The following is a 19,558-nucleotide window of genomic DNA, read 5'->3' on the forward strand; positions in this document are numbered from 1 at the left end:
TAAAATGGACAGCTAAAAAGCTTTGTTTTGAAAGTTTTTGGAAGTGTTTTGGCAGTTTTAGAATGAAACAGTCCATTTTGAAAATACTAAAATGAAGTGTTTTGACAATTTAATTTTTTTCTCTGCATTGTTTCATCTGGGACTATTTGCTCAATTTCATTCAAATTCAAGAAGTTTCACTCCATCTGAAATTCATTTGTGTGGTATATTTATTACTTGTCAGAAAGCAGTGATTCATTAAGCTCTGCATCAGCTCAACTTTAATGATAAGAGAGAATGCTTAATGGGGAATTGATTGTATACAGCTATGCTTCTCACTCACCTAATGCAGAGCACCCAGCTGTGCAGAGCCACTGCAGAAAGTAGGCAGCCTTCACTCATCTGCGAGAAGAGGTGGCAGACAGACCCCAGTACCACCCCAGCTCCTGCTGCTTCCTCCTCTTCACCAAACAGGACAACCTTCCTCCTCCTACACAATCCTCCTTCCTCCTCTATACCCAATCTCTCTCTTGTGAGATTGTGTAGAGAAAAAATCAGAAGGGCTAAGGCTCAGCTAGAAATCAGATTGGCAAAGTCTGTGAAAGATAACAAAAAGTCCTTCTATAAATATATAAATAATAAAAGGAGGACTAGGGAGACCATATAGTCCCTATTGGATGCAGAAGGAACAACAGTGACAGGGGATGAGGAAAAGGCTGAGGTACTTAATGCCTTCTTTGCCTCAGTCTTTAGTTGTAAGGAGGGTCGTTCCGTCTGTGTACAAACCCAGGAGCTAGAGGAGCAAAATGAGGCTCCCATGATCCAAGAGGAGGTGGTCAGAGCCTTGCTAGCCCGACTAGACACCCACAAGTCTGTGGGGCCAGATGGGATTCACCCAAGGGTATTGAAGGAGCTGGCGGATGTGCTGGCCAAACCCCTTTCCATCATCTTCCAACAGTCCTGGAAGACTGGGGAAGTCCCACTGGACTGGAGGCTGGCTCATGTTGTGCCCATCTACAAGAAGGGTCGCAGGGAGGACCCAGGAAACTACAGACCTGTCAGTCTGACCTCAGTGCCAGGGAAGGTCATGGAACAGGTGATCTTGAGGGCTATCATGAAGCACATGCAAGGGAACCAGGTGATCAGGCCCAGTCAACATGGGTTCACAAAAGGCAGGTCTTGCCAAACTAACCTGATCGCCTTCTATGACAAAGTGACTCGGCTGCTGGATGAGGGAAAGGCTGTGGATGTGTCTTCCTGGACTTCAGTAAAGCCTTTGACACAGTATCTCACAGCATTCTGCTTCGGAAACTGTCAGCCTCTGGCCTGGACAGGCGCACACTCTCCTGGGTGGAAAACTGGTTGGATGGCCGGGCCCAGAGAGTGGTGGGAAATGGTGTGAAATCCAGCTGGAGGCCAGTGACAAGTGGGGTTCCCCAGGGCTCAGTGCTGGGTCCAGCCCTGTTCAATGTCTTTATCAATGACCTGGATGAAGGCATCGAGTGCACCCTTAGCAAGTTTGCGGACGACACTAAGCTGGGTGGAAGCATGGATCTGCTGGAGGGTAGGGAGGCTTTGCAAAGGGATCGGAACAGGCTGGATCCCTGGGCTGAGTCCAATGGCATGAGGTTTAACAAGGCCAAATGCCGGGTCCTGCACTTGGGGCACAACAACCCTATGCAGTGCTACAGACTAGGAGAAGTCTGGCTAGAAAGCTGCCTGGAGGAGAAGGACCCAGGGGTGTTGGTTGACAGCCGACTGAACATGAGCCAGCAGTGGCCCAGGTGGCCAAGAAGGCCAATGGCATCTTGGCTTGTATCAGAAACGGCGTGACCAGCAGGTCCAGGGAGGTTATTCTCCCTCTCTACTCGGCACTGGTGAGACCGCTCCTCGAATCCTGTGTTCAGTTCTGGGCCCCTCACCACAAGAAGGATGTTGAGGCTCTGGAGTGAGTCCAGAGAAGAGCAACAAAGCTGGTGAGGGGGCTGGAGAGGAGGTCTAACGAGGAACGGCTGAGAGAGCTGGGGTTGTTTAGCCTGGAGAAGAGGAGGCTGAGGAGAGACCTCATTGCTCTCTACAACTACCTGAAAGGAGGTTGTGGAGAGGAGGGTGCTGGCCTCTTCTTCCAAGTGACAGGGGACAGGACAAGAGGGAATGGCCTCAAGCTCCGCCAGGGGAGGTTTAGGCTTGACATTAGGAAAAAATTTTTCATGGAAAGGGTGATTGGGCACTGGAACAGGCTGCCCAGGGAGGTGGTTGAGTCACCTTCCCTGGAGGTGTTTAAGGCACGGGTGGATGAGGTGCTAAGGGGCATGGTTTAGTGTTTGATAGGAATGGTTGGACTCGATGATCCGGTGGGTCTCTTCCAACCTTGTTATTCTATGATTCTATGATTCTCCTGGAGTGCCCATTTAAATCTCATGGCTTGCACCAGTGTTTCTGCAGCCTTTAGCTAAACTCCGCCTTCCTGCCATTGCCTACATAGATGCTTTTGCCATTGAAAGAAGAATTTCTGCTGTTTGCGTTAGTATATGTGGGCATTGCACTTCTTAGGCTTTATTGCCTTTCTTTTTTTCCTTTTTCCCAGTTAGAGAAGACTAGGTTGAGTATACTCCAACAGGTTTAAATATTTCTAAAAGCTATTCACCTGCACTAGAAGTAAACAGCTGGCATACCAACATTTTTGTCTTTTCAGGCTGCTCAGCTTCACCAGAGCTATTCACAGCTTGCACTTTACTAACGTCGTGGGTATCACAGTTACATGTTTCCTGTATTACATGAGGATCAGATTCCAGTAGTTAACAAGTCAAAAAATATTCCTGGGGGTCGGAGAGGGACTAGGTAGATAAGTACGTTCGATGTTTCCACTTTATTTCTGGAATTGCTGCTTCCATCCATGTGAGAAATAATTGTGATAAAACACAGGTCTGAACCACAGCACCCCAAATCATACAGAAATACTTCTGGATTCTGCACTCAGAATGTTTCGGTCCACTCAGGCCAAAGTATGATGGGACCCCAACTGCTGGCCCACTGCTTGGTGCCTGGACTGCAAATAATTTCTGGGCCAAAATTTGCACTACTGTAATTTGGAATAGCTTCAATAGAATGAGTATCTCCGCATTTATTCTCCTGAAATTCAAAGCCAGATTTGACCCACTATGTGGATGGAGTCCAACTGAAAGCTAGGAGCCAGGTCCTGCTCTGACTTACGGGAAGGTAGATGAGAATTAACTCTATCGCAGTTAATTGAGCTCAATCCACATGTGTCTCATACTGATATAACTGCTCTGACCTCAGTGGAATTGATCCTAATTTATGCCACTGTAACTGAGATTGCAGCGTGCATCGTTTAAATTCTGTTGGGTGCGCCTTCCTCCAGGATGGAAACTATTTGCAAACTATAACGGCCTCTTTCCTAACACTGAGGCTTGCCATATCTGAAATTTTTGGTGGGGCAGGGGTGTGGAGAAAAGGATATAAAACAAATTTTGGGCTTAGTGCTGCCTTGTATACTTTAAATCCTGTGGTGTTCTGCTAAATTTTCAGTGCCTAATTAGGGGACTAGAAGGCTTCTAAACTCTCATCCTAATATAAAGAATATGTTCCAATATCACCTACTTTAGGACATTCAAAATGGCAAAGTGGTGATTCTGTGCAGCCTTTTTTCTCACATAGGCTTTCCTGCTAATTGATTTTTTCTTGCCTCTGCAGCTTCTGCTTTTTTCAGCTTTACATATTATGTTTCTGAAGCATACGATGAATGGGATGCTGTGCAGCTGAAAGATCACACATCTCAAATGGCTCACTCAGTGTTCTCATGCTGAACTGACTGGCTGAGCTGCAGCTCTCTGAAAAGGGGAATGGTCGCTTTTGTCTCAGAACACTTAAGTCTTAAATACAACAGAAAGAAGCCTTCACCTGCCAAGATATTATACATACACACACATAAAAATATACATATGAGTGCATCTATATACATTTACACACATATATGTGTGCATATGTATTATTTTTTGGAATAAAAAGCAACTCTGTCCTCATTTGCTTGCATGGGAAACATTCAGTTTGTCAGGCTGACTGTTTTCCCTGTTAGCAATGAAATTTGGCCAGGAGTCCCAGCACGCCATCAGAAATCAAGCCGTGACCACATTAAGCATGAACAGCAGGTCAAGGTTATAGCATATAACACTATGCTGTGGTGACCTGGTACAGAGTTAGAGGCCAAGAGGTGTGAGGCTGGGTCAGATAACTATTGCAAGTGAAGCATGAACTGAAGCTCAAAGCTGCTTTGGCTGTTTACTCTTTTGAGAGGCATTTAGTGAGGATTTTTTTTAATTTTGAAAGCATATTTTGAAAACCTCAGCAGCAGGGCTCGTAGCCAACCTTCCAGAATCAAACCAGAATATTTCTTAGTTTTACCTACAAGTACACTTACGGCATTTTCCTACTTATTCTGCAATGATTTGAAAAGCCCTTCTCAGCCTTCATGTATAAAGTGACTGCTGAAAACAAGATGCCAAAGACAGAGATGTTCAGCTGTAGTGAAATAAAGCACCTTATCATCCAGCCAGTAACAGAAGTAGGTTGGTGGATCTCTCCTGTGATCAGCTCTGGAGTTGTTCTGCTATGCTTGAAATCAGGCATTCTCTTAAGAGAAGAAAGAGAGATGCCAGGGAATTGCTTACACCACTTCTGACCATTGTTCCCCAAATCTTTGTCTCTTGAAATGCTGAATTACATGTGGATGGAAAAACAAAGACATTTTTGATTCTAAGGATTTCTTTTTAATTTCTTTTTGATTTTTTTTGTTTTGGTAATTTTAAATTTCACTTACTTACTATAACTAATAGCTCAAGACACAGCACCACTTTAATGTAGCTCTGACGAGATTTTGGCTCGGTTGTTGTAAGACAGCCTAGGAAAAAGCCTGGTTTTAAAATAAACACAGAGTACAGTACGTGAATCACCTCCCACAGTCAAACTGAAGCACCATGTGGACTTTGCTTTGTGGAGTGGCATACTTGAAGAGTTCAATGAAAACTTCAAGGCAAATAGGACCAGGGCTGCAAAATATCTGCAGTGTCCCACCTTGTTACAGTGCCAAATAGGTTCTAGCGAATATTGTGCACTTACACCAGTTTTGCTGCGGTCTAACATTGCAAACCTCTGTGTGGTATCACTAGTGAGTAACCTTTCTGTGAGAAGAGAACAATCCAGCTTTCTCAAACCTCAGTCAGCTGGGAAATACTTGAAATTTTGTTGAAGTTATCACTGAAGACAATAGAAAAATAACTTCCAGTGTTTATAAGTTCTGCTTCACACATCAAGTAAATTCTAAGTAAAATTAGGATTTAGGTGTTTAAAAGGTCTGTATTACAGTCCTGTTTAATAATGTGATCCAGAGCTCTATACTGAGCATAGGTATGAGATCAATGGCAGCAGTACACTAATGAAAGAAGTGCCTCAATTCAGCATTAGGGAGCTGTGTATTGTCCCAGTAGAAATACCACCACTTCCTAGAATGCAGAGGAGTGGGGAATTACCAAGTGACAGTTCCTTCAAGAACTTCTAGATTAGCAGGAGTTTGGAGCACTCTCTGCATCCCAGGAAGCTTAAAATGCTGAGGACATAGGAGGTCATTTAAGGACTGCGCCACTATAGGCTCGGCCACCTCTGCTTCATTTCCGATTGACACTAGTCCAGCCCGTTTTGAAAACCCCTGAACATGTCCATAGCTTCCCCAAAACCAAGCAGATACAGAGCTGGTTCTTAGCATTATAAAGCTTTTCCTAATGTCCAGTATGATTCTTTCTTGCTGCTGTTCTCACTTTTCTCCTTATCTTCTAACCACACATCTTCATTTTTATACCAGCCCTTTCTGCATCTGCAGACTGTTATACCAGTCATCTCTTCTGCATACTGATCATCTGTAATTATTTATTCTTACTTTTTAGGTTGTATTTTCTAGATTTTTCTTTCTTCTCAGGGCTTTTATCTAACAGCATTCTTTCCTGCCACTTAAAAACTTTCTGGAAGGTGTGTGCTCACCTCTGGACATGATTCTTAAGATAAAGCCTTACCAGTGACAAGTACTTTGTCATATGGCTGATTTATGGTTCTTCTAGTCCCTCTGGCAGGGCTGCTTTCAATATTTAATTAAAAGCAAAAGAGGATGAACTGATGCTAAGAGAAGCCAGACATTCATCTGGCATAAAATGATGCAGAGTCTTAATGTCTACAAACAATACTGACTTACATTATCAGAGCACAGTGGACCTACCAGCTTTACAAATGCCTTGGCACTAAAATGCCCAAGACTCCTGATCCGTTTCACTACAAGTGCTGCTTCTGCCAACTGCAGGTTGTAACTGTACCATCTGTACAGTTTTGGTACATCTGTACCAACTGTATCTGCATCTAAATCAAAACCTGCTTCATTGTTGTGATGGACACAAAACCCTGGTGTATGAATGATTCATGCTTGCATAATTAGTACCAATAGTTTAACCAGAAGCACATTCCTACATGAAGTATTAAAATCATATTAAATCTAAATATGACTGTATTTTTTGGTTTATGGCTACTAGTGTTTAAAACTCAGCAATCAAAAAAACTATCATTAATTATTTCAATTACATCAAAATGTACCAACAGTATTTTATATTTGAAGTGTCATCATCTCTGAGCAACTTTAAAGTAGAAAAACATGTTTCATTGATTTGAGGCATGAAAAAATGATCATAAAATTATCCCAAGTAACTATGTAATTAAGATTTACAGGTTGCTTAATTTATTTCACATGTGTAACAACTGAAATATAACAAATGAAACCTGAGTAAGTAGTGCTAATTAGCAATATTTTCAGAAGCAAAAATGTTTTAACATTCAATTTTGGACAGTATCTTATCTTTTTCCTTGCTTACCATTTCTTGCTGGATTGTGATTCTGCTCCCACCATTTCAGATTTGTTGATCTTCTTTTTGGATGGACTTGACTGTTATGGAAAATAATGAGTTTTTTAATAGCTTAAAATTATTAGGTAAATAATATTCCATTTTAAATTGTTCTTATTTTATCCAGTATGGCCTTCAGACTTGCTGCTGCAGGTTTTTATCTACATCTTGGTCATATATTCATCTAATTTACTGTACAGTAGAAATAGCATATTATATTCATGAAATTGTAAGCTTTAACAGTTTTTGAGTCTGATTGCTATAGTCTGATTTATGACAGTGTAACTTCATTGCAGGCTCAGCTGAAGCCTTTCAAACTGCATTGGATCAAGAGATAATTATTCTTAATACAGTATGTTTTGCTAAAATCAGGTGACGCCCTTATTTAACATACATAACAGTAGCATCAAGAAGTAGAGCTCCATTGTTTTAATGATTATACTGTCTCATTTAGTTGTATTGGTAAAGTCCCTTAACTTGGTATAGTGATAAGAAAAGACAACCTGTATAGATAGTTATTTGCAATGGAGATTTTTAAAGGCTTAAAATTTGTTTCCTGTCTGAAAGCTGACAGACGAGATCATTCCATGTCATCAAAACAAAGTTGTACAAAATTGCACTGATTCCTATGACTGCTGCATAGCTTCTCCTGCTGCCCTTCAGTGGAATCACTCTTCTGAACACTATTACTACACTTGATATTTGCACCAGCTTTGTTAATAATATGCAGTGCAGGCAAACAATACTGCAGGTGTCTTTCAATGTTAGCATTTACTCATCTTCGTGTAACTTCAGTATCTCACATCTCTGGTGATTCGTTTGAAGACTGGCAAAACAGGTTAATTGTTGTTGTCGAAAGGGACCTTTATGCTTAAATGGAGATAGCTTACAGGACTGGGCTATCAAAGAAGCAACTTGGGACTTGCATTACCTTATACTGTCTGGGCAAATAAGAGACTCGCAAATTGTTTTGCAATGAATGCATGAACTATACAGAATATAGTGGAATGCAGACAATATAAGGAGACACCCTCCAGTCTCCAAGGACCTGCATTTCTTTATGTCTTAGAAGACTTTTTTCTAATTCCAGTGCTGATGCACTGTTTTATTCGGGGAAGTGTTGTTTACCTTCTGCCTCATACAAAGCACCCAGCAATACCTTGAGATTGACACCACTTGTGCTTGTCAAGTGAATTAAAGAAAATGCTGACTTCTGTGTTAGAAAGGCTAGAAGCTTTGTTAGGGGCTAGCATAAAAAACTGAGAGTCATCCTGAAAAAAAGAACTGCATGGTAGATATTTTAAGAGGTAAAGTCAAGAAAGATTCAGGTGAGACTTAAGGTAAAGCTCTCCAGAACTGAAGATGGATCTGTTTTCTCAGGAAAGTTGTAGTATGCTAATCACTGTCTTAATAAAAAAAAATAAAATTCTCCTACAAAACACAATCATCATTAAGCTAAAAGCAAAGAAAACATGTAGATTTCACTCCTCACTGAGGACCTCTTGCAGATCCTTCCACTTCTTTTTTGGGGTCAGAAGCTGAACTGGTGCTGAATTCACAGAATCGTAGAATAGTTTGGGTTGGATGGGACCTTAAAGATCATCTAGTTCCAATCCCACTTTGATGGGCAGGGACACCTCCCACTAGATCAGGCTTCTCAAAGCCTCATCCAACCTGGCCTTGAACCCTTCCAGGGATGGGGCAGCCACAACTTCCCTGGGCAACCTGTGCCAGTGCCCCACCACCCTCATCATGAAGAAATTCTTCCTCATGTCTAGTCTAAATCTTCTCCTCTGCAATTTATAGCCATTCCCCCTCATCCTGTCACTCCATGCCTTTGTAAAACGTTCCTCTCGATCCTTCTTGTACACCCCCTTCAGGTACTGAATTCCTCGCATGGGGGTGGACTATACAGGGCTGCCTATTGGTGCTGATTTTTGTTTACTTCACTTTCATAGGAATGGAGCCTTAACTACTTGACAGTCCCAATATTCAGCAATGCCATCTCAGTATTTGTTTATTAAAATTTCAGACAAAATAATGCCTTTCAAATACATTTAGAGATAGATTACTAAAAAAATTAATTAATAGATGTTGCCAAGTTTCAAAGTGCAGCTGCTCTGGAGCGATGTGTTATAAAAGAGTAAGTGCATGACACTAGTTTACTGTGCAGAGAAAGTAGATTTTTCTTCAACTTCTGCCTTTCAAAACCAAGAAGAAAACAGGAAAAATGTTTTTTTCTTTAGCTTGTCACAAGAAATAATTGAGCTTTCTATTAAGATTACATATGGAAAACTGTGATTCCAAAGAGAAAATAAATCTAGAAAAGTATGAATTAGTGAAAAGGCAGATAAAGGTGAAAGTAGCCTTATAAGTAAATGTTATAGCATAAACCACGGTAACATAATGTTGTTCTTTCTGTTATATTTTTATGCACTAGTAAAGCCTTATTACCTATTTCTGTAGTCCACTCTTCCATGGGTTCTTCAGTATTCCCTGTTGCAACAAGTCATACAAAATACTTGTGGGACTGGCCTCTCCCGAGACACCTACTGTGGGTTGCTCCCCAGCTACAGATTTCTGCTATTTTAATGACACAAAGAACTGTGTGTTTCGACATTAAAATCCTTATCACTCTAAAAATGAATTACAGTATTCAACCAATCATAAAATGGCATTATGAAAGCAGGCCTTTTGCTGATGTGACTGTAGAGTTGCTTGACATTATTCTGGTAACACAATTTGACTGGCTATACATTTTGACAACCAGGAAACAGGGACACTGATGGAAACTGATGGACCCAATGTCAAAAAAAAAGAAAAGCTGGCTGCAGGAGGACACCCAGAAAATTAATAGGTGGATTGTAAAAAACCCCATTCCCAAAGGGCAAAGGCAATGACTGAAAAAATGGAAAGAAAACACAGATAAACCAATTTTTATATGTCTGTCTTATAAAAATAACAAAGAGCAACTGAGAGGAATTTTAGAGGTCAGTAGTTGTAGGATGAGGCTTAGTTAGTTTTAACCTGAATACTTGACATTTAAAACTCATACTTCTCTTTCTGCCATGGTAGTTCTTCAAGAATAACTGTGTTGACAATGCGGAGTACCTAATTATTAATCATCCTTTATCTTGTTCATATTTTTGATCTTAATTTTCACTGTAAATGTGTTCCAGAATACTATGAACAAACGCCCACCCTCATGAGGACTGACTTTTGTAGGCATTTTTTGTGGTGGACATTTCATTGCAGAGGTGAAGACCTTTTCTTACTTCCCTCAAGAGCCTTTGTAAACACTTCTGCTTTCATATTTATGAAGTATATTTATATATAAACTACAAAAGATCCAAATAAAAAAAAACTAATCTGGTTTTGGAATCAGCCAGAAACACATCCTTTCATGTATTTTTTTTTCCTTCTGTACCAAGCATTTGTATGTATCATAGATTGGTCACTTTTCCCTTATAATATTTCATAGGTAAAAGATCTATGACAAGGCTTAAGGGAGAACCGTGTTAAATAATGCAGTGGCAAGAATTCAGTATTAGCACAGTCAACAAACTACTCTTCTCCAAGGAAATGATAACATTTACATGTCACTGACTGACATCATGCCTCCCTTTTCACTGACTCCAGTATTAGACTATTTCTAAAGCCAGTCAGAAAGACTTCATTATTGTGGTGTTTATGAGCATTCTGTGGAGTCTCTGAGCAGCAGGTTTTGGAAGCTGGGGACTGGTGTAGCGAATATCATTGTATGCTTACTGTTTTCTTGTATCCTTCTGTATGCATCTGTTGGACATACAAAACATATTGGCAAAATGGACCTTTGGCTTCCTCCAGAATGGACATTCCTACAGTTCCATACAAAAAGACCCTACAAACAAAACCCAAACAGTCATTCAAAATACTACATAACAAGAAACAATTTTGTTAGCAAGAAACGATCCCGAAATCAAGATACTGTAAGTCAACAAAAAGGGGAAAAAAAGTTTTTTGTCAAAGTGACTTGGCTCTGTTTCCCTTAGTTCTTGGCTAAAACATTTCCATTGATAGAGTTGCTAAGTGCATTCTATTTACAAATATAAACACTTGATTTTGATCAGCAAAAAATGCATCAGCACACTTGAACTGTGTCAATGATGACATAATTACACTCACAATTTCCTCCCTGTAATGATTTTTAAATGTCAGCAGTCATTTTTTGCCTAATTGTAGCCTGCATGTCAGCACTTCCTCTTAAAACAGCATGTTCCTCTCTGCTGGAATTTCACACCTCTCCACTCACTCACTCACTTCACCAGTGAAGATAATGAAGATGATATAAGGCTCCAGGATATTTTCACTCCTGTGCTGTTTTACCATTTAACGTCAAGCAGCCAGAATGAGGAGTATTCTTTTTTTTTATTATTTTTTTAAAGTACAGCATTTGGCCAGTCAGGTTCTAAGTAATTATTTGATTTTAAAGAACAAACCAAACGTTAGTCTTTGTTCTTTCTGCCCGCCTACTGGTGCTTTGCTCATAACCTGTTTAAAAACACAGACTCGTGATAAACATATTCACACACATCTGTACTCTAAACTTACTCTCTGGATGAGAAAGCTTACCCTGCAATGCCAGTCTTATGATCAGTTCAGTGTTTAACGTAGTGCGAAAGCAGGTGACCCTTATTCTGCAAAGGCAGCCTGTTTAGAGATGTTTTCACTACTGTCTCATGCAGTGACCTAGAAAGTGACTTTTGAAATGCTATTTTGCATGGTGCCAAGCCTCCAGAGCCCACAGAATAACAAATAGGTACATCTAGAGTTCATCTCAGAGCTCTTTTCCTCTTTCCATAGATCACAGACAACATCATCAAGTGTATGGAAATGTATCACTTGGGCAATGAACTGGAAGCTCTGCATTAAGGTTAGCAGCAAACGTTTTTCATTCATCTGAACACACACTGGAACTGGAAACAGGGGCCAAAGAGGCCTCTTTCAATCCAATTTACTTACAACTCATCTTCAGCTATCTGATGATGCTTAATTCTAGGGTTTAGGAGATAAAGCTTATAATTTACTGGCCCATTTAGTATCAAAATAGGTGAAGAGCCATAAAGAATGCACACTGTGAAATCAAATCATGAAGTAATGTTGAGATGTCTTATACAAAAAAAAGAATACAACTGAGCATCTCCGATTACAAATACACACACCCGCACAGACACATCAACCCTACTCATATGTCTGAATGGGTCCCCAAAAGATGAATGAATGTATGAATGAATAAATGAATAATATGTAGCTGAGGGGTGGGTGTGCGTTTTTTAAATCCAGTAACATTTATGTCTCCGTGACACAGCACAAGTACACACACAGCTGCATATTTATGCACAGACACAGGAGTGATCACACATATGTTCATACAACACAAATACTGACCTGGCTCTTTATGTGATTTATGCTGCATTTTGTGTCCTACATTTTGAATTTTTCTTTTTGACTAAATTAGCGCCTCAGAAGTCTTCTGGTGCTGCTGGAAAGGGCTAGAATTTTTTTAACAACCTATGCACTTGTGAGATATAAGAATGAGTAGAAACAATCTGAAAAGAGATGCTTTTGAGTCACCCCAGCTGCAGAAGGATGCCCCCAAGGACCATTTCATTAAGGAAACACAGTAAATCAAAGAAACTAACAGCCCAGCAATCAAGAGAAAAGGAAATCATGGGGAACACAGCAGTGCAGCTAGCTTGCCTGTGTCCTCCTTTGACAGGAGTCAAAAACTAGAAATACTAAAAGCAGAAAGACTATGAAAGAGATTAACCTAGAATACAAAGGGACACTGAGCTAGAACCTTGCTTCTTCCTCTACTTTTTCCTTTCCCATTTTTATAAGAAAGAGATAAGGAGGCAATATTAAAATTAATTCTAATTTATATGTAATATGCTCATAGGAAACCTGGCTGTTCTGCAACTTTACCACAAAGCTTCCTTTCTCTGTGAGCAGGCTCCACTTCTATGCACTGCACTGCAGGAAAGATCAACACCTCCTTGCCACCTTGCTCAGCTAAAGCTAAAATGAGAAAAGAAAAGGCAAGGAAAGAACCATTTCTGGAGCCTCCTGGAGGTGGTGAAAAGGAATTTTAAGGCTAATAAAGAGGCTACTTTGAAGAGAAGGTCAATCTGTTTCCACAGAAAGTCAAAAAAGTACATTTTCATGTCAGTGTGACTCTTTGGGTGTAACTGCAGGGGACAACACAAACCCCACTCAGAGTTACCTAAGCTAATCCATAGACACCTTTGTTAAAAGGCTTAGAGTTTATTGTTGAGCCTCAGTATTTTGGTATGAACAAGTTTTTAATGAACTGCAAAAGGCAAGATGCTTTTCATCCCCACCCACCCCCTGCCCAACACTTGAACAGGAGGAACTTCGGGAAAGGGAAAGGGAAAGAGGGAAAGGGAGTTTTCCATTTTAATGGACCAAAAGCACTGGATCATTGGTGTTACCTATAGGAATCCAGTTCACGGCTGACAGCATTACAGTCAAGCATTCCTATAGTTTCAGACAAATAAATAAACGCTGCTGAGAGAATGACACGTTGTTCATTTAGTGTCTAACAGTGGTAGATTCAGTCTGTAAGAGAAGAGAAACACTCCCTATACCAACTGAAAGAGGTTTATAGCTTTTTGAAATAAGACTGTTATGGAGTGTGCTGTTTGGCAGATTACTCATGACTCAGTCACTGCATACAGGGCATTGACTTCTGCTGCATCTGAAGGTACTTGACATCTCTTAAAATCATGCTGAAAGTATTTCAAGTTGGCCTCTCAGAAAAAGCAGCACATTAAATTACAGACCACATCTGAAAACTTCAGCTGATTTGCTTCATATGAACTTGAATTGAACCTCAACCTCACAAAATAGGGCATACTAAAACATAAAGACAGCTGAATGGTAACCATGACAACAGTACTTCCAAAAAAACATAAGTATAGCCAACATTTATATATACCATGAGGGCTAACACATTATTTTGTATATTTGTTAATATTAGTTCATGCTGTGTGCATTACTTTTCATCAGCAAAACTGTAAGTTATGCAGGTCTTTCCAGATACCGTATTAATTTACTTTTGATGGTTTTTTGCTACTCTGACAAGGTCCATACAAATGAAGTTGGCCAAAAATGTTCCAATTTTTAGATTTGGGTACAATATGGTCTCAAAATATTATCTCAGTTTTAAAAGCCTTTCTTTTAGTAAAATTTGGTGCTGTAATTATAGGTTGTGTTCTACTGAGGCATTATACTGGTTATGACAATTTCACATTCTTTTATTAATCGTCACAAAAAGAGTGATCATTTTCATTGCTTTATTTTAGGAAGAGGGCTACCAATGTTCTGAAAACTTGTTATATTAAACAAGACTTTATTCTACCTAGTTTTATGCTACTTTTTTAGTCCTTAGACTAAAGGACCATTGTTTAGTCTTGACTCCTGTCAGCACTGAAGTAAAATGTTTTATGTCTCATTTTTATAATCCTTTTCACCCCAACAAGTGTGCATTTTTAATCCTCTTTTCTCTAAGTAAGTTCAGAAATACAGCCCTTTCCATCTCCTTGGACAGAAATTTGTTTAATGTATTTTTGAAATACCGTGCCAGGAGGCATCTTCCTAAATGAGGATTTTCTAACCTTTAATTAGTATCACAAATACTCTTACTGCCTTGCACATTCCTCGAGTGAAAGGTCGTATAGAGCGAGTCTCTGAATTCTGCCTGTCCTGTGGGACTGTGTGAGGAGATACACACTCTCCTTTCACACAGTGAACAAAAGCCAAGTTCTTGCTTGCTTTTTATTTTTTTAGTTCTGAAATACTAAAGCTATAGGTGCAATACTGAGGGCTGAATACTGACAATCAGGCCTTCTTGGGTGGTATCAGGCTAAGGCTGACCTAGCTCTATAATTCATCTGCCATCTTTTCTTTTGCTATTATATTGCTTTTCTGGCTTCTTATATATTTACTCCAAAGCACAGATATAGTGTTTACTATTTCTTTGGAGATGTCATGAATTGCAAATACAACGCTCTTTCCCCTAGTAAGACTAGACCATAAATAGATTAGGTACTATCAGTCAGAAGCACCAGATGTATATATACAATTCCTACGTATTTTTATGTATGTATATGTTTATATATAATACAAAAAAAAAGTAGTCCACTGATAACGCACCATAGCCTGCTAACTAGTTTGATACACGTCTTAGGAATCAGCCACTTCTGTTACATAGCAGACTTAAGAGACAGATAAGGCAGCCTTAGCATACAAATATCTCTACTTTTGTGCTAGCCTTGCATAGAGTGTAAGCTAACACATAAGTGGTATGGATAAAAAGGGTGCCAGGATGTGGCTGAAAAATCCTGCCCAAATTAACAAAATTGTATAGATGCCATTATAACAAACTGCCTAACCTTATAAAGACACCTCGAAAACCTGAATTTGTACAGCTCTCCTGGTCTTAAACACAGAGTTCTTGTCTTTTCAAAATGAAAAAGTTGAAAAAGGAAACTTTGCTTGCCCGTTCCATCTGCCTACTCCAGGATATGTTTTGTATAGGTTGGATTAATTCTCAGCTAAAGAGCTGGCAACAGTTGTTAGGTGTATGAGTGACAGCTGAAGTGATGGTGGCATCTACCTTTTATTGATTACTTTCTGCCAGAATCATCCTTTCCTTAGTGTGTGGAACCCTGTTCTACTTTGTGGACAGCAGGAATACGCAACTCAGTAAATCCTATCTCCATCTGGATGCCGCTCTCCTTTCTTTATCTGGCACTTATTGCATGAATGCAACTAAAGTTAACACAAGACAGCACTAAGGACAAAAATGCACCTCATTTATTGCGCTAGCAATGAGAAATGCAAGAGCAGCGACTCCCTGGGGGCTTTAACAGGCAGAAGAATCACAGCATGAGCAATAAAAACCTGTCCAACTATTCTCTTGATGTGACCCTCCCTCTAGCTCTTCATCCAGCCTGGGCACTAGCCTTGGGCTGCCTCTGGACATACACTACTGCAATGGCAACAGTTTGTGTCTGCTGCTGGCACCATGGGTCCTGCAATCAGCTTCTGTAACCAAAGCCCATTCAAGCTGCTGGGCAGAAGCCCAGCCTGGAATGGTCCACAGCATTGTTACCTCTTTGGGTATAACCAACACTAATCGAAACAGCAAGCAAGGACCCTTCATAGCTATATAGTGTCAACATACTCCTTCCATCTTAAATTGAGTTGACTTAAGAAAACTGGACATTAAAAGCAAAGTTAGCTGGGATCTGTGTTTCAGTGATGCTCTAAAACCTTTAGCAAAATGGGATATGTAGAAAAAGCAACATACGCTAAGACACCCTCTTCTCCTCCAAGCAAGATACGATTGCCACATTGTACAGAAGAAACCTGAGAGTCACCAGCCCTGTTGTGGAAGGTCTTGCCATGTGTGGCTCTGTGCCTGTGCTGGTCTGGGCACAGTGCCACACTGATGTATGTAGGATCCACTACTGGGTTAGTACAAAATCCAAGCTCTTTGCCCTAAGATTTAAATTCTGGTTGCCGAGAATAGAAAGCAGAGAGGCTCCCTGTCTTGCAGTCCTCTCTGTAAAGTTACTGCTTCCCCAGATGCTTAGGGTCTTTAGGAGACAAGAAACAAACTGACTTATTTCTCCAGTAAATTGGGAAAACGCATCCTTTACTGCTGCAGAGGTTCCTAAATGAAGCACAGCTGGATGGCTGCCAGTAAAGCCTTACTATAGCAGTTGGCTACGGAACAAGGATGCCCTGGCAACCATGTGTTAGCAAGGATGCTGCATAATCTTTTACAAACTGTTTTGAGGTAAGGGGGGGGCGTGGTGCTGGTGTCTGATTCCCAGAGATTTACGCAGGAGCTGCTGCAGGGGAGAAGGTGAGCACTCTCCATCAATGGAGAGCAATGCTGGAGCAATGGAGCCTTAGATATTTACGGCTAACAAGCCTTCAACAATTTTGCAGGTGTCCTTACTCTTTCTTGTATCTGCTTAAAGCTACAAAATGTGACAAGGTGCCTTGCCATCACAGGATGGAAGATCTAAGGCAAGGTCATGTAGGCTCCCTTTGAAAATCAGGAAAACCAACGCTAACAGAGAGAATGGGAAGAAGCTGGGTTATGAACTGTAATTGCTTTTGACTGTACCGAAATCTGTTTGATCCCTGATTTGTATTGTAGCTTTGGTCTCTTCCTGAGTGCCTGTGTGCATTGGTGCACTGGTACTTAAGGAATAGTTGGTTCATCGTAGGTACTGATGGTTTCTCTTGCTGTCCTAAAAAGCTAGATCAGGTCATTTCTTGAATGCTGAGGAAGCAAGGTAAGTTCTCTTCAGACAATTGCTACACATCATTTCATGACCACATCCTAAGATAAAGTTCCCTAGGGTAAAGATTTTAATACTTTCATAAACCTAAACCTCTGAGTAAGACAATAGGGGACAGATCAATGTCTTAAATAAACCTGCACCATACCATCGGTATTGCAGCTACTAACTGAGGCTTTCTGAGCATGCCCATTAATTCTGCTTAATAATGACAGCCCAAAATCTACATCAGCTCTTTGTGAGGTGCAGGTGGGGTCTGGTGATTTCCACCACCCTACACATGCATTCAGCTGCAGTTTCTTCCCCAAAATGTGTGCGATAGAAATAGCCACTGCTAAAGGGCAGATGTGATTAATGTCACAAGAAGCTTTCACAGAATCACAGAATCACAGCATAACCAGGTTAGAAGAGACCCACCGGATCATCAAGTCCAACCATACTCATTCATTCATTCATATATTTCATTCATTGTGCAGTGGAATAAACTCAGAGGCAGATCTCATGTATTTCTTGAAGATCATGCAAATCTTACTTTTTCATAGTATAAATATTTATGAGAAAAATTTAAATTCCCAGAGGAATCATTACAAAGTTGCTAGAGACATTATTATTGCTATAATTGAGAGGAACATTATTGTATTCTATAATCTACATAAATGCTAATATTGTTTTGTTTCTTAAGAGTACTTATGTGCTTTCTAGAATTTCTTGTGTATTTTTCTCTGTATCCTCTGATCTGCAGGAACTTTATAATGATATAAAACATTTATGTTTTGAGACTGCTTTTTACTGTCTCTTTTCATGCAGATTTCTATGGAGGCTTTGCTAATGGGGTGTGTGTGTGTGTTTGAATTAAACCCTTTAATGCTAGGGGAGGAGATCAGTTTGACATGGAATTCAACTGCTGTTGTTTTTGTAAGGAGAAAAGGCGTGCTGGATTTAAAAGTGTTTGAGTATATCTGGTTGACTGAACTGTTTCCTTAAGGAAGTATTCATTCAGTCAATGTCCTGAAGGGTTAAGAAAACAAAAATCCATAGTTTTACTGAGTTGTTGTTATGTATGTTGCCAAGGGAACTGTAGCTGGAATGTTTAAATGTGTTGTTTCTCCCCAAACCCACAGGAGCGGAGCTTGAGTGTCTTGGTGTGCCCTAATCCTCACAATTAGCTTCTATGTGGTGGGGGTTTACGGGGCTGAATCAGATTAAATACATGTTAGTGACATTAGGTAACATTCCCACCATGCTGGATGGAGTGAGTTTAGCAGCATACTCATTACTTATGTGAATCACAACCAAAAGCAGAAAAAGGAATACATTAAAAGCCTCCTTTATTGCTTCTCCCTGCGTCCCATGGACTTCTTTCAGTAATACACACTATAGAAATTAATGATCTCCAAGGAGCTCTCCTTAAAACTTAGGGAAGAGAAATTATCAGGTTGATTGATCTTGACTCAGATTTTTAATGTATGTATTGTCTTGCCTCACATGCCATTTAACTTAGCGTCTCTGCTATAAAACTGGAGGAAGTTGTACTGAAACTGTTTCCAAAGAGGAGCAAATTTTAGCCTTGTTTCCATTTTAATAGTTATGCCCTTGCACCGCAAACAGATCAGCCTACAGAAAGACTAATCAAGCATTCCTCATTCCAGATCAATTGCTATAAGGAAAACACATATCTGTATCTATCTGCAGTGGTCATCAGTGACTTAGATCCTTCAAGAATCTGGGAAAAACAAGAAGGTCCAAACCCTCTCAAAATCTTCAATCATGCCATCACTCTCAAAGGGTGGGTCTGTTCCACCAACATGCTTTTTTTCCACGAGCAGCTGGCTGCACCCAGTTGAATCAAACCCAGCTGAGCAGCACTCAGCCCCTGGTTGAGTGAACCTTTTTCCAAGTATAAACTGACCCTTACTTTCAGTGATCTATGTATTTCTTCTGGTATGGAAGAGGATCTGCATTCAGGGAATGCTTTCAGGTTTGTGCTTGTACCTCCTCCTTAACACAAAATTTTAATACAGTCTAAGATAATTTCCATCTTAATATAATTTGAGCCAATTCTTGTTCCAACAGACACGGAAAACACAGATTACCTCCTTCTTTGCAGATGCTTTTCAAGCACTTGAAAGCCCAATGCTTTCCCAAAACATGGTTCCAAAACACCTGACTGCCCTTGTTGCCTTTTGCGGCTTGTAAACAGGACCTGTATCTTGAACTATGACAGATATAGTCCTAAGACAGATA

This window comes from Phaenicophaeus curvirostris, chromosome 10, assembly GCF_032191515.1.
Source record: "Phaenicophaeus curvirostris isolate KB17595 chromosome 10, BPBGC_Pcur_1.0, whole genome shotgun sequence".
In the NCBI taxonomy this organism is placed as follows: Eukaryota; Metazoa; Chordata; class Aves; order Cuculiformes; family Cuculidae; genus Phaenicophaeus; species Phaenicophaeus curvirostris.